The sequence below is a fragment of the Mustela lutreola genome, chromosome 8, assembly GCF_030435805.1.
Source record: "Mustela lutreola isolate mMusLut2 chromosome 8, mMusLut2.pri, whole genome shotgun sequence".
NCBI lineage: Eukaryota > Metazoa > Chordata > Mammalia > Carnivora > Mustelidae > Mustela > Mustela lutreola.
The window spans coordinates 67,780,087-67,795,756 of NC_081297.1; the positions used below are offsets into that span (position 1 = coordinate 67,780,087).

General features: G+C 41.1%; 2 long non-coding RNA genes across 3 annotated transcripts in view; one reads left to right on the forward strand and one right to left on the reverse strand.

Moving 5' to 3' along the window:
* Positions 1–15,670, reverse strand: part of LOC131838847 (uncharacterized) — a 30,406-nt gene that overhangs the window by 10,015 nt on the left and 4,721 nt on the right. For both annotated transcript variants that reach the window (XR_009356718.1, XR_009356717.1), the window contains exons 2-3: positions 6,240–6,460; positions 4,758–4,818 (exon numbers count right to left, since the gene is read on the reverse strand). This is a non-coding gene — a long non-coding RNA (uncharacterized LOC131838847). The remainder of the gene's footprint in view (positions 1–4,757; positions 4,819–6,239; positions 6,461–15,670) is intronic.
* On the forward strand, positions 5,799–15,065 carry LOC131838848 (uncharacterized). Its single transcript, XR_009356719.1, has 3 exons — positions 5,799–5,976; positions 14,025–14,147; positions 14,254–15,065. It is a non-coding gene; the product is annotated as an uncharacterized LOC131838848 (long non-coding RNA).

Sequence of the window (15,670 nt, forward strand, 5' to 3'; positions counted from 1 at the left end):
CCCCTTATAGGCTAATAGTTCCTTTTTATTCTTGACAAATTTCATCAAAATCTGATGAACCCACATAACTGTGTATGATGACATTATAGAGGGGATAAAAGGATAGGCTTCAAGTGCAAGGATTGCTTCACTTTTTGTAGTGGGTTGAATAGTGTCCTCCAATAACTCACGCCCCACCTGGGACTTTAGAATGTGATCTCATTTGGAATAAGCTTTTGCAGATGTAATTCAGGCAAAGATCTCTAGATTAGATTATCCTGGATAGGGTGTGCCCTAAATCCAGTGACTAGTAATGTCCTTTATAAAATACAGAAAGGAAGAAAGCCTAGAGATGAAGAGAATAAACCATGTGAAGACAGAGCCAGAGATTAAAGAGACCCATTAGCAGGAGCATTAAGGACTGCCTGTGGTTGTCAGAAGCTAGGAGAGAGGTGTGGAATTCATTCCAGAAGGAACCAACCCTGCCAAAACCTTGATGTCAAACCTCCAGGCTCCTGAACTGGGAAGAATAAATTTCTGTTGTTTTAAACTGCCCAGTTTGAGATAATTTGTTACAACAGCCCCAGCAAACTAACACATCTCTGCAAACGCCCTATGAGGTTGGCAACATTTCTTTTAGAGTGACTAGAATCCTTGAATTCGGGGCTGTGAAGAGCAGTAAAGTAGGCAGTGGCCTGCTACCGAGAGCTGAGGAGCAGAGTGGAACATGAGCAGTTCGAGTAGACAGCTTAGAAATCTATATACGTCCAGGGTGCCTGGGTGGCTCAGTAAGTTGAGCATCTGGCTCTTGATTTTGGCTCTGATCATTATGTCAGAGTTGTGGGGTTGAGCCCCAGGTCTGGCTCCAGGCTCTGCAGGGAGTCTGCTTGGGATTCTCTTTCTCTCTGCACCTCCTCTCCCATGCCCAATCTCTATTTCTCTCCTTTTGAGTAGATAAATAAAATCTTAAAAGTAGATAAATAAAAAGAAATGGACATAAATGTAACTGTACCACTTCCTCCCAAATGCTAGAAGGAGGTAATCTAAAGGAAGAGGGGAAAATTGATGCTTGAGTTCCATTAGAATTCCCCTACAGGTAGGGGGCGCCGGGGTGGCTCAGTGGGTTAAAGCCTCTGCCTTCAGCTCAGGTCCTGAATCAAGCCCCGCATGGGGCTCTCTGCTCAGCAGGGAGCCGGCTTCCTTGTCTCTCTCTCTCTCTCTCTGCCTATTTGTGATCTCTGTCTGTCAAATAAATAAATAAAATCTTAAAAAGAAAAAAAAAAAAAGAAGAAGAATTCCCCTACAGGTAAAGTGTCCCCAATGTCTATGTCCTCTTCTCTTCCTGTCTTCTTCTAATGACCTTCAGACTTCATGCACAGCAGAGCCACACATCTCACCCGTGTCCACATTCATGTTGTTCTGAAGATTACACATAACTTGGGATAAAGCAAGCTTCAATTCAATCAAGGTCATGCAAAACTTCTTGGGTGTAGGCAGAGAATGAGCTATCAGGTAGAGTACTGTTTTTCTCACTTATAACAATATAACAGCTTTATTGAGATATAATTCACATATTATGCAATTCACTTCAAGTGTACAATTAAATGGTTTTAAGTATATTCATACACTTACACCAATTACCACAATCAACTCAAGAACGTTTTCCTCACCCCCCAAAGACATCTCGTACCCATTAGCAGTGACTCACACCTCCCCCCACCGCATCCTTAATCCCCACCCCCATCCACAACCAGTCCCTCACTTTCTCTCTTTTCTGGATGGGGGTGTCATGCATGTAGCCCCAAGAGTAGTTGGCAGCCATCCTTAAGAAGAAGGCAGCCTTCCAAGACTGAAACAAGAAGAAATTGACAACCTGACTGGACCAATATCTAGTAATGAGATTGAAGCTGTGAATAAAAACCTCCCCAAAAAACAAGAGCCTGGACCTGACAAATTCCCTGAAGAATTCTACCAAACAGTCAAAGAAGAAATAATACCTATTCTGAAGCTGTTTCAAAAAATAGAAACAGAAGGAAAACTTTTAGACTCTTTTATAAATCCAACATTACCCTGATCCCCAAACCAGGCAAAGACCCATCAAAAAGGAAAACTGCAGACCAATATCCCTGATGAACATGGATGCCAAGATTCTCAACAAGATCCTAGCTAATAGGATCCCACAGTACATTAAAAAGATTATCCACCATGACCAGGTAAGGTTTATCTTTGGGAGGCAAGGGTGGTTAAACATTTGCAAATCAATCAATGTGATAGAACAAATCAATAAGAGAAGAGAGAAGAACACGTGTTCCTCTCAATTGATGTAGAAAAAGCATTTGACAAAATACAGCATCTGTTCCTGATTAAACCTCTTCAAAGTATAGGGATAGAGGGAACATTCCTCAGCTTCATAAAATCTATCTATGAAAAACCAAAAGCAAATATCATTCTCAATGGGGAAAAGTTGATAGCCTTCCCTCTGTGCTCAGGAACATGTCAAGGATGCTCACTCTCTCCACTGTTGTTCAACATAGTACTAGAAGTCCTACCAACAGCAATCAGACAACAAAAAGAAATAAAAGATATTCAAATTGGCAAAGAAGAGTTCAAACTCTCTCTCTTTGCAGATGACATGATACCTTATATGGAAAACCCAAAAGACTCCACCCCCAAATTACTAGAACTCATACAGCAATTCAGTAATGTGGCAGGATACAAAATCAAGGTACAGAAATCAGTCACTTTCTTTTATATTAACAATGAAAATATAGAAAGGGAAATTAGAAAATTGATTCCATTTACTATAGCACCAAGAACCATAAGATACCTTGGAATAAACCTAACCAAAAAAGGTAAAGGATCTATACTGGAGGAACTACAGAACACTCATGAAAGAAGTTGAAGAAGACACAAAAAGGTGGAAAAGCATTCCATGCTCATGGATTGGAAGGATAAACATTGTTATAATGTCTATACTGCCTAGAGCAATCTACACCTTCAATGCCAACCCAATCAAAATTCCACTGGCATTTTCCAAAGTGCTGGAACAAACAATTGTAAAATTTGTTTGGAACCAGAAAAGCCCCCGAATTGCTAAGGAAATGTTGAAAAAGAAAAACAAAACTGGGGGCTTCACGGTTGCCTGATTTCAAGCTTTACTGCAAAGCTGTGATCACCAAGAGAGCATGATACTGGCACAAAAACAGACACATAGACCAGTGGAACAGGGTAGAGAGCCCAGATAATGGACCCACAAATCTATGGTCAAATAATCTTCGACAAAGCAGGAAAAAATATACAGTGGAAAAAAGATAGTCCCTTCAATAAATGGTGTTGGAAAAATTGGACAGCTATGTGTAGAAGAATGAAACTCAACCATTCTCTTACTCCATACACAAAGATAAGCTTGAAATGAACAAAAGACCTCAAAATGAGGCAATAAATCTATCAAAATCCTAGAGAAGAACATAGGCAGCAACCTCTTCGACATCTACCACAGCAACTTCTTTCAAGATATTTCTCCAAAGGCAAAGGAAACAAAAGCAAAAATGGACTTTTGGGACTTCATCAAAATCAAAATCTTCTGCACAGCAAAGGAAACAGTCAACAAAACAAAGAAACAACCCATGGAATGGGAGAAGATATTCACAAATGACACTACAGACAAAGGGCTGGTATCTAAGATCTATAAAGAATCCCTCAAACTCAACACCCAATAAACAGATAATGATGTCAAAAAATGGGCAAAAAATATGAACAGACACTTCTCCAAAGAAGACATACAAATGGCTAACAGACACATGAAAAAATGTTCATCATTGTTAGCCATCAGGGAAATTCAAATCAAAATCTCATTGAGATACCACCTTACACCAGTTAGAATGTCCAAAATTAACAAGACAAGAAACAACAAGTGTTGCCTGCCTCTCTGCCTACTTATGATTTCTGTCTGTCAAATAAATAAGATCTAAAAAATGAATAAATAAATAAAATTAAGAGTGTTAGTTGCAAATGCAAATGTGAGAAAGTAATGGAATCAATGACATCCCTAAGAACAATAATTTTAAAATCTGGTGTTTACTGAGTATTTATTACATGCGGCACTATTTTATTCCATTTTCTGTATTGTCTGTCCAGCCTCACACAGTCTCATGAAGTATAGCATTACTCCCCCAGTTTTGCTAAGGGCAGCACAGAGAAGTACAATGGCTCACTCAGGAGTGACCAGTGGAACCAGGGTGCAAGCCCAGGGGGACTCCCCAAAGCCACTCTGGTAGACAGTTGCTCACAATTCTAAGAATTCCATGTATCAGAATCTGGTAAGATGCTGAACTGGAAAATTCTTCCTAAACTAAGTAAGTTGTATCTGATCTACCAACCAATGAAGGAAGAGTAGGTATAGAAAGTATTTAAAGATAGTTGGGGGGGCGCCTGAGTGGCTCAGTGGGTTAAAGCCTCTGCCTTTGGCTTGGGTCATGATCCTGGAGTCCTGGGATCAAGCCCTGCATCGGGCTCTTTGCTCAGCCAAGAGCCTGCTTCCCTTCCTCTCTCTCTGCTTGCAAAATGTCTGCCTGCTTGTGATCTCTGTCAAATAAATAAATAAAAATATTTTTTAAAAGATAGTTGGATTCTAATATTAATATTAATGTAATATTAATTTAATACATAATATTAAAATGATAATATCGAAGACATAGTCATGAGATGAGAGAGGCAGTGATGAATTCTGGTGGCCTCTGCCATGTGAGCTCTGTAGTATGGGACAGTTAAGCTCTTACCTCATAGGGCAGCATCAGCAAGCTGAACAGCATGGGAAGTGCTTGTCCTGGTGCCCAGCTCCTAGTAAACAGCCAATAAACAACCGTAAATATACACAAGATCTTGTTTCAGGAAGCTATTCAGTAAAATCAGCAGATTTGATGAAAGAATGTATAGGAAAAGCACTTTGGGAAAGGACATGGTGCTGTTCAGAGTCAGTCTCATTAATACACCTAATTAAGTTGCAATTACAAACTAGAAAACTTGTTTTCTGCTGGTGTTCATTCACATTATTCATCAGCAGAACCAAGTCTCTTTCTCTCTCCCTCTCTCTTTTTTTAAAAATATTTTATTCTATTTTATTTTGAGAGAGAGAGAGAGACCATGAATGGGGATGGGCAGAGGGAGAGAGAATCCCAAGCAGGCTCCATGCGAAGCATAGAGCCTGATGTGGGGCTCTATCTCAAGACACTAAGACCATGACCTGACCTCAAAACTAAGAGTCAGACACTAACCAACTGAACCATCCAGGCATCCCCCAAGTCTCTTTTCTGTCACCATATTATCTTTCACATTCTAACTTGGCAATCACTAATTGTAGCAACCAGGTTTTCTCAGAAACAGTTCCACTGCCAAATCACTAAGAAACCAACTAATTACACCTGAACCATTTTAAATAAATCTGTCCAATGAAGACATATTTGGTAAGTGCCCCTCAAGAAGTAGGGTAAAAGTATTCCTCCAAATTGAAACCCAAACTCTATGTTTTTGCAGAGAAATATTTGTTTTGTAAAACTCTGGTCTAATGGGAGTATTTCCTCTGGATTCCATGTCCCACTTTCATCTGTCAGCAAGACCATGCTGCCCCGAGTCCCCATCCTTCATGATTCTTTGAGATTCAGGTGTTATAGACTGCATGTATGTCCCCAAAATTCATCTGTTGAAGTCCTAACCCACAATGTGAAGATAATTATATCTGGGAGGTGATGAGGTCATAATAGTGGAAACCTCATAAATGGGATGAATGCTATTATAAAAGGGACCCCAGAGGGTTCACCAACTCTCTTTCTGCCATAAGAGATGACACAAGAAATTAGCAGTCTGCAGCCAGAAGGGAGATCTCCCCAGAACCCCACCACGCTGGCACCTTGATCTCAGACTATCAGTCACAGAAATAGATCTCTGTTGTTAACAAGCCACCAGGTCTGTGGCACTGAGAAACCAACGTTAAGACATCAGGTTAGAGCACCTCTTCTCATTCCCTCTGCCTCCAGGTGCCAAGTTCCTTGTCTGGCTCTGGGTGGGCACCTTATGCTTAGCATGCCTCCGTCCCTCCACTACCATCTTGAAAACCCATTTCTGTCACCCCCATGAAATTGTGAGCTCTTTCCTCATGTTTGTACTGTGTAATAGTAAAGAGAAGTGTTGAAGAAATGGTCATCAAATGAATAAAAAACTTCAACTTTTCCCTTTGCAAAAAGAAAAGCAACCAAGGGAATTACCTCATTGAGTTGAGTTGCCCAGATTCTTCCTTTTCTTCCTTTTCCACACATGTATTAGCATCATCATTACTACTTCCATGAACACAGTTATGCAGTAATTTGAAGTGATGGCTTGGAAATTCTATCTCAGGGTTTTTGAGGCATCATTCACCCCAAAGGGGTCCAGGCTCTTGGGTAGAGACGTTACTGAAAGAGCTGATCTCTAAATTTCTTGTCAGAGGCTACATAAGAGGAGAGAGAAATGGGAGAAATCCAGCAAACCATGGGATTCCGGTGTGTTTGTCAGGAGAGCCTAAAGAGTGCTCTGTTTTCAATGTCAGACAGGGTTATATTTGTACCACTCTTTTCCAGGGGATCTCAGGTACTAGGAAGCTAAGGAGACCTCAAAGACAACCAGCCTGAGGCCAGGAAAGTAGAAACAGCTCTTTCTATCCTCCCTCCTCAGTCTTACCGCCAAGGCACCCCTGACCCAGGCTCTAACACTGGGGCCCCAGAGAGGAAGGGAGGGCAGCTCACTCTCCCAGACAGGACCCGGGGGGCCTCAGCTTCCTAAAGTGAAGGTTTTTCTCTCTCAACTTGAAACTGATCATAGCTGCACATGGGTCCCAATTCCTTTGTCAGTGTGAGTACTAGTTACTATACTTATATGTGAGGTTGTAATATGCAGGAATGGAAAGCCACATTCCCCAGGACTTTAAATGAAATTTTAGTATTGGATCTTTGTATGTTTCCCATAGCAGTAAAAACAGATTTTCCAGAAGGACAAATTAAGTTAACAAAATGCTAGCATTATAAGCACTTCCAATATTCTCACCCCTTCTCTTATCTCATGTAGAGGAAAAACAACACTAGCCTACAAACAATTTTTGCCTAAAGACCATAGGAACAAAAGGCAATACTCCTTGGTAGTTGTCTGAAAGCTTATTAAAAACAGGATATAATTATTTTCTCCCAAGCGTGGGTTCAGCCATCACTCTAGAAGCTGCCAGGTCTTAGCTCCTTCTCACCAAACCTGCCCCCCCACTCCGCGCCCTTTAGTCATTTCCTGCCAGTACCATGTGTGGGGAAGACTTTTATCACTGGAAGGCTGGAGACTGAGCTAGAGGAGGAGGCAGATGCTGGGACTGATGGGTTCTTCTTCCTGCCCATGGCCTAAGGAACAGAGAAGTAAATTCTTTCCACCACTGTCCCAGCCCCTCCAGGCACTAATGGATGCACAGGAATTATGGAGACCACACTGTGAGTGTGGGCTAGGATATACTCTGAGCTTTTCCATGTGGCTTCTTGGACAGCTGTGGTGGAATGGGTGCCAGAGGAGGAAAGGAAGAACAGCGTGTTGACTATGGAAGACCATAGTGATTGGTCTGTGGAAATGTGTGAGGTGTCACCTTTGGACATACTTGGAAATAAATGGGGCACTTTGAAAGGAGAGGAACTAGCTCCTTCCGTTATTTTAATAGGAGATTACGTATCTATGTATATATTATATATGTGTACATATACACATAGCATGTAATAGATATGTATAAGTGTGTACATGCACACACGTACATGTAATATATTATGTAAATAATATAACACAGTATGTAACAAATGTTAATATATATTATAAATGATAATATAATACCATATATTATATTATATATTATACAATGTATATAATATAGTACTATTTAACCTCTATTAAATTTAGGCTTATATGTTGGTACAGACAACATTGCATCTTAGGATAAATAGGCAATAAATATCTGAGTGAAAAAACATAACTTTAAGATGCTAAAGTTCTGTCTAATGCCTTTATACATAGACATGTAGAAAGAGAAAATGGATGACTTTATCCTTTTGCTTAATTACACATTTATTTATTTATTTATTTATTTATAAGATTTTATTTATTTATTTGACAGAGAGAGAGATCACAGGTAGGCAGAGAGGCAGGCAGAGAGAGAGGGGGAAACGGGCCCCCCGCTGAGCAGAGAGCCCGATACGGGGCTTGATCCCAGGACCCTGAGATCATGACCTGAGCCGAACGCAGAGGCTTAACCCACTGAGCCACCCAAGCACCCCTTTAATTACACATTTAAAAAATTTGTTATTTATTCCAATTCCCATAACACTAATTACTGATAAAATAATTTAAAAAAAAACACCTCCAGAATGGCATTGTTTTAACTAATGTCTACTTGTGTACTTAGTTATGCACAGTTCTTTGCATTCTTTTTTAAATTCCTTTTTGTTATTAAAATGGGCAAAAGTTTTCCCCATTTACTGGCTGTGTAAACTGGCCCAATCTTATTGGTTATATAAAGCAGCTGCTTTTCATAAGTGAAACTAGAAATGATGGTTTTCTTTCTTTTTTTTTTTTTTTAAAAGATTTTTTTTATTTCTTGGAGAGAAAGAAAGAGCACAAGCAGGGGGACTGACAGAGGGAGAAGCAGGCTGCCCGCTGAGCAGGGAGAGCCCGATGCGGGCCTCAACCCTGGAACTCTAGGATCATGACCTAAGCTGGAGGCAGATCCTCAACAGACTGAGCCATGCAGGTGCCCCCAAATGGGGTTTTTTACAACTACTCAGGGTTCAGTTTTCTTATAATCATTTTCTTGTACCATGAAAGATGGGTCTCTAGAGTTCAGGGACATGGCTTTCTTCCAGCTATTAGGGTGCTGTGGTCATCCTCCTCTGCATCTCAGCCTTCCCAGCAATGCCAGGCTGTCAAGTGCTGCCTCCTTCAGCCTTATACCTCTCTTTACTCATGGTGGCCCTTTGACTTCTATCTGCAGAAGCCCATTCAACTCAGTTTGGAGGAATCTCATATTCAGAGACTCCACCTCGAGTCACTGCTGTACCCAGAGTTCACAGCAAATTGCTACATTTTGCCTCCCATCTTAATTCTTCTTTGGGAATCCACCTTGGACCCCGGTCTCCTTGGAGGACTGGTGTCCTGCCCCCAATTCCGAGTGCTGTAACTAGGGTCCTTCTGCTGAGAGAATCCATGACAAAAGTATTTCCTGAATCTCCTACATCAAGGTCTCCCTCCACCCTCCCCATAGCACCCCCTAGAATTTCCTCCTCAGCCACTCCCCTTGCGCAGACACCACGCTCCCCTCCATTATGGTGAGTTGTCACCAGACCCTGTAGGTACTATATTTGGCCACCTGGACCTGTCACCTTCCGACACGGCCCTCATCTGTCATCTCAGTCAGTGAACCTGGTCAAGATGTTCTCAATAGGAGCAAGAACCACTTGAGGAATACTTTTAATATGGACTAAACTTGTTAAAATTAGATTCCTGCTCATTCCTGAGATTCTGATTCAACAGGCCTGGGGTAGGATTCGGGAATTTTCCACAAGCACCCTGGAGAACTCTTATTCAAGTAGCCATCCAAGGGACACTGCTTGCAAACTATTGATTTGGCCCCAAGGCCCATCCTGCTGAAATTCATGGACCAGGATTCTGGAGCAAGCAGCATCCATGTAACACATATGGACACCCAAACACAATGAATCCCATCTGTTTGGGACCTACGTCACTGTTTGACATTGAGCTATGGTGCCAGGAAAGGGCGAGAGCTGGACTTCCAAATAGACATGCCCCAACCTGGTATAATTTCAGGCGTTTCAGGACATCATGAAATTTTCAAACTTGGCCATACATGAAAATGACCTGGGGTAGGTGGTTAAACTCTATTGAGGCAAAGGCCAACATTACTGAATCAGCTTCTCCAGAATGCAGTCTGAGAGTTTCTATTTTACCCTCTGCTCTGCATCAATCTGGTGTAAACCTCCACATAGGCCTGTCAGTAATCTGGCACTATAGGGACAGAGCACCTTCCTTCTGGGTATCTGAAATTTCAATGTAGAGGGTCTAGGTCCTTTGGCCTAAAGATTGTTTTATTATTCTGTTAATAGTAAACATCATTAAGGAAGAAGCCTGCTTGAAGTGCCAGAGAAAATAATTAACATTAAACACTACCTTGCTGCTTTTGGGAAGGTACAGAGATATGGTCCTACCATGTCCCAACTGGAACCACGAGGCTGCTTACTTCATATTCCTCTGGATGACTTCCTCTGCACCGGTCACCACCCAGTGCCGACAAGGACTCTGTTTTCAATAATTACTCTTGCATGTATGACCCCCTCCACTAGATTGCACATTTAAAAAAAACTGAGAATGTCTAATTTGTCTCTCTTGTATCTTAGACATTATCTAGCATAAAAATAGTCAGTAAATTGTTGCTTAATACATAGAAGATAGTACTTTAAACCCTCACACCTCAAAGCCAGGGAGTTTATCAGGCCTTGCTTCTGAGCAGGCTTTGATATGGAGAAGGATGAGAATGGGAGGGCACTGTCCCTTCCAATTCCGCACCCCCATCCCCTGCCACGGACACACACCACCTTTCATGGGGCCAGAGAAAGTGGAAGATATATTAGACAGATGCCAAACATTCATTTTCAGAGCCAAGGCCAGTTCCAGAAAGGGTGATACCTCTCCCATTTCAGGATACCTCTTAGGCTGCCCTAACAGCTCTCTCTAGGGCCTGCTTTGCAAGCAAGCTGAGGAGGCAACTCTGTAGGTTTGGGTTCCTAAAGGGAGTTCCTAAAGGCCTACTTGCCTTACACATTCAGGTGCTGATATTTAAATAAGAGCAGGCCTATAAGCAGATTTGGTTTGAAGAGGCTATTTGGAAATTATAGTTGGAAACCAAATGTCATAATCATGATGACAGACTTACCTACGCAGTCACCTTTGGTAGGATTCTCCCTTTATGTTATAAGTTAAATTGCTAGCATAAAAATTGGTTACACTGAAAAACATAAAACTCTTATGCATCTAGAAGTCAATCACAAGAGAAAATCTGGAAAGACCATAAATACACGGAAGTTAAATAACAAGCTATGAAACAATGAATGGGTCAACCAGGAAATAAAAGAAGAAATAAAAAATACACATGGAAACAAGTGAAAATGAAAACACAATGGCCTCAAACCTCTGGGATGCAGTAAAAGTGGTTCTAAGAGGGAGACTCACAGACATACAGGCCTCCCTCAAAAAGCAAGAAAAATCTCAAATGAACAACCTAACCTTGCACCTATAGGAGCTAGAAAAAGAACAGCAAACAAAAATGTAAAACCAGCAGAAGGAAAGAAATGATGAAGATTAGAAATGATGAAGATTAGAGCAGAAATAAATGATAAAGAAAAAAAACAATAGAGCAGGTCAATGAAACCAGGAGGTGGTTCTTTGAAAAAAAAAAATCAATAAAATTGATAAACTTCTAGCCAGGTTAATCAAGAAAAAAAGAGAAAGGATTCATATAAATAAAGTTACAAGTGATGGCATGGATGCGGAGAAAGGAAGAACCTCTTACACTGTTTGTGGGAATGTAACCTGATGCAGCTACTCCGGAAAACAGTATGGAGGTTCCTCAAAAGCTTGAAAATAGAGTTATCCTATGACCCAACACCCCTGGGCATTTACCCAATGAATACAAGAACATTTGTTCGAAGAGATACATGTACTCCTCTGTTTATCACAGCATTGTTTACAACAGCCAAGATATGGAAGCAGTCCAGGTGGCCATCGGTTGATGAATGGCTGAAGAAGTGGGGTGTGTGTGTTTGTGCACATGTGTGTGTCATGGAATATTAGTCATCCATAAAAAAAGAATGAAATCTTGTCATTTGCAATAATATGGATAGAAAGAGGACGATCCCAAGCAAAATAAGTCAGAGAAAGAAAACCCTATGATTTCACTAATATGTGGAATTAAAGAAACAAAACAAATAAACAAAGGGAAAAAATAAGAGAAGGAAAGACAAATCAAGAAACAGACTCTTAATTATAGAGAATAAACTGATGGTTACCAGAGTGGAGGTGGGCGGGAGGATGGGTTAAACAGGTGGTGGGGATTACGGAGTAAAAAACAAAACAGAATAAAACAAACAAACAAAAAACCCACAAAACCCAGAACATGGGATTGAGGTGTGACTTTGTCCTTTACACATTAAATATTGCAGAATATTGCAACATGTCTTTCCTAACGTACTACATGCTGCAATATGTCAACATAAGTTTAAGAAAAAATGCGGGGACTGACTGTAAATTTCACTTCCAAACTGACTTTACCATTTTTGTTTGTTCAAGATTTAAAGGAACCTCTGGATCATGGACCATAGCTTTCTCTAAATGGAGGTACCCCCATGCCCCATTTTTGGGGCTAATTCCTTACTGACTCACTCAGATAGCCCTTTAGTTTACAGTCAGGCTTTTTAAAAGAACCAGAAATTTTTTATTTTTTTATTTTTTAAATATTTTTTTGCTCTTGAGCTCTCGATGGCAAGTTGAACTAACAGATGCCTCCCTCTCACACCTCAATCATCACCAGACGATCCAGAATGAAAAAGATTCCATCAGGCTGGATCGTTCCTTCCAGACAGCAAAGGGAGCAGCCTTGACAACTAATACACAATGATTCTCATTGCAATGTGGTTGGTCTAAAGCAGTACAGAAAATTAATTGAAAGCACAGTATTCAGGTGGGATGAGCTCTATGATTCTTAAAGAATCAAGCAAAAGATTAAGTAACTCTGGTTATCTCTAGGTGGGTAAAGCATGTTCTGCAAGATGTGCTGATTCACAGGGGACCTAGAAACAGACCAGTCAGTTCATGGCTCTTACTGGCAGGGAGACAGAATAGAATCCCACATTTACCTAATTTTCGGCATAGGAGCTTGTCCGCCTCTGGAGAGGAGTCCTTCTTGCGACCTGAAATGGATCTGCACCTCTCCTATCTCAGGAGCAACAGCTCAAATGCTGGCATGGGTTGCCCATGGGCACATGACTATGCCAAAGTCATGACTGTCTTAAGAAACAAAACTCTCCTCATGCTGATTCTTGAATCATGGTCTCAAGGAAGTCTTTCCCTGGACCCAGTGGATCGTTCCTTCACTACAGTCTTTGTCATTTTCTATTTATTTGTGTCACACTTTGATGAAAATATTTTCTCTTGCCACATTATAAACTCCACAAGGACAGGGATCATGTCTGTTTTGCTCATAGTTCTGTCCCTAGCACCTAACACTGAGGGGCACCCACTAAGTGTCAATTAAGTCAGAAGGTGAGTAGCTATGGACAGGACTGGGTTTTCTGAGGGAGGAGATGGGGTTACCAGATTTGAATGGAGAGGCTAGCTGTGGGTAGGCAAAGTCCAGAGGGGAGGAATGTCTCAAGTGAAGACAGTGTTCAAGAGGCTTTCTGTCAGAGCCATCCTTTGTACACTCAAATTAGCCCCATTTTCAACCTTCAAACTCTCACTTTGGAATACCCTTCTGAGATGTGCCTCACTCTTCAGAATTTTAACACATCCACATAGTCCTGTGTTTGTGGGCAGTTGAGGACTGACGGGGTGGGAATGCTACAGAAGAGAAGGGCCCAGACCTCCTATTTTGCTGAGACCCTCATCAAAGAAGGGGCTGGAAGAATGCTTCCACTCTGGGAAGAACAGAAGGTAGACTCCACCCTGGTCAGTGGCTGGAATGACACAGAAGATGATCTCAGTCAGACTCAACTTCTCCAAGGTCCCATATAGGATAGGAATATCTCCCCCAGTAACACCAGTTATAATTTTAAGACCAATAAGTGCCAAAGTCATCTTCACAGTAGTGTTTTAATCTGAAATGTTTTTGTTTGGTAAAAAGTCCATTTTTTATTATTCAACTTTTTAACTTCTTGAAAAACAGAGAAACATCATTGATGTGCCCCTCCATTCTTTTATTTATTCAGCAAATATGTCTTGACAAAACAGCAACAGAACTCACAGTCTCAAGAGAAACCATGCCAACAAGGAGAAAGAATGAAGTAATGCTCTACCCTTGGGACCGCTGGAGGCTAGAGCCCAACGTAAAAGTGAGCACATATTTCTGTCCTCTTTCACACCACCTCTCCTACATTTGAAGACTAGAAGTTAAATGCTTTCATGGAACTTAGCAAGTTTTGTTTTGTTCTATTTTAGATTGAGTCTTCTGAAAATTAAGAAGTAGATTAATAATTGTTTCCTGTCCTCCATCTCTTCAGAAGGCAAATAGGAAACTGGAGTTTTGTGGTGATGGCAAGAGAATAAAGAGCACTCAGAAGCTATTCATTTGTAGAGTGTAGATCACACAGGATGCAAGGGTCAAACAGTCTGTCTCTTGTACTAAGGATGAGGAAACAGGCCCAGGGGACCTGAATAAAGTTCTGGGGTGGTTATAAGAATTTTTCACCAACAAATGATGTGACTATTACCAGCATTTTCCATTTTGTGTGTGTGTGTGTGTGTGTGTTTTAAAGATTTATTTATTGGTCAGAGAGAGAGAGCACAAGCAGGGGGAGCAGCAGGCAGAGGGAGAAGCAGACTCCCCACTGGGCAAGGAGCCTGATGTTGGACTCGATCCCAAGACATTGGGATCATGATCTGAGCCAAAGGCAGCCACTTACACAACTGAGCCACCCAGGCATCCCAACATTTTCTATTTGAAAAGGGTATGTGGTGCAAGTGACTTAATTAAAGTTTTTTAAACAACTCTGTGAGGGGCACCTAGGTGGCTCAGTCCTTAAGTGTCTGCCTTCAGGTCAGGTCATGATCCCAGAGTCCTGGGATCGAGCCCTGCATCAGGTTCCCTGCTCAGAGGGGAGCCTGCTTCATCCTCTCCCACTCCCTCTGTTTATGTTCCCACTCTTACTGTGTCTCTCTCTGACAAATCAATCAATCAATCAATAAAAACAAAAAACCCAACTCTGTGAATAGGTACAACAATTATCCCCAAATAACGGATGAGGAAACTGAAGTATAGAGAGGCCGATCATTTGCCTAATTATTGTGTAACTACTAAGTAGTTATTAGCTGGTAAGTGAATTCAGAGCTGGAGTTCAAATAAAGGACATCTGGTTCTAGAAATTCGAAACCAAGTGTTTCATTTCTCATTTTCTGTCTCCTATACATTTGGAGTTCGTACATAAATTTTTGTACATAAGAATGTACATGTTTAAGGAGAATGTGGTAGGCAAAGTCTAGAGGGGAGGAATGTATCAAGTGAAGACAGTGTTCAAGAGGCTTTCTGTCAGAGCCATCCTTTGTACACTCAAATTAGTCCCATTTTCAACCTTCAAACTCTCACTTTGGAATACCCATTAAGGAGAATGTGGTAATTCTCCTTAAACATGTCTGGTTTTGGCTGATAAGTCTTTTCATTTGATTTTTCCTGATAAAGAAAATATGAAGTTAAGACTGACATGAATTAGTTTTTAACTCTCGGAGGAATGTCACATGGGTAAAATTTGCTTTTAGACTACCTTGATATCATTTTCCGAAAGCCGCCATGCTATTGTGTTACCTGGCGATGTCAAATCAGTGTCAGTCCCTGTTCAAACACCAGTTGTGCAAAGCACGT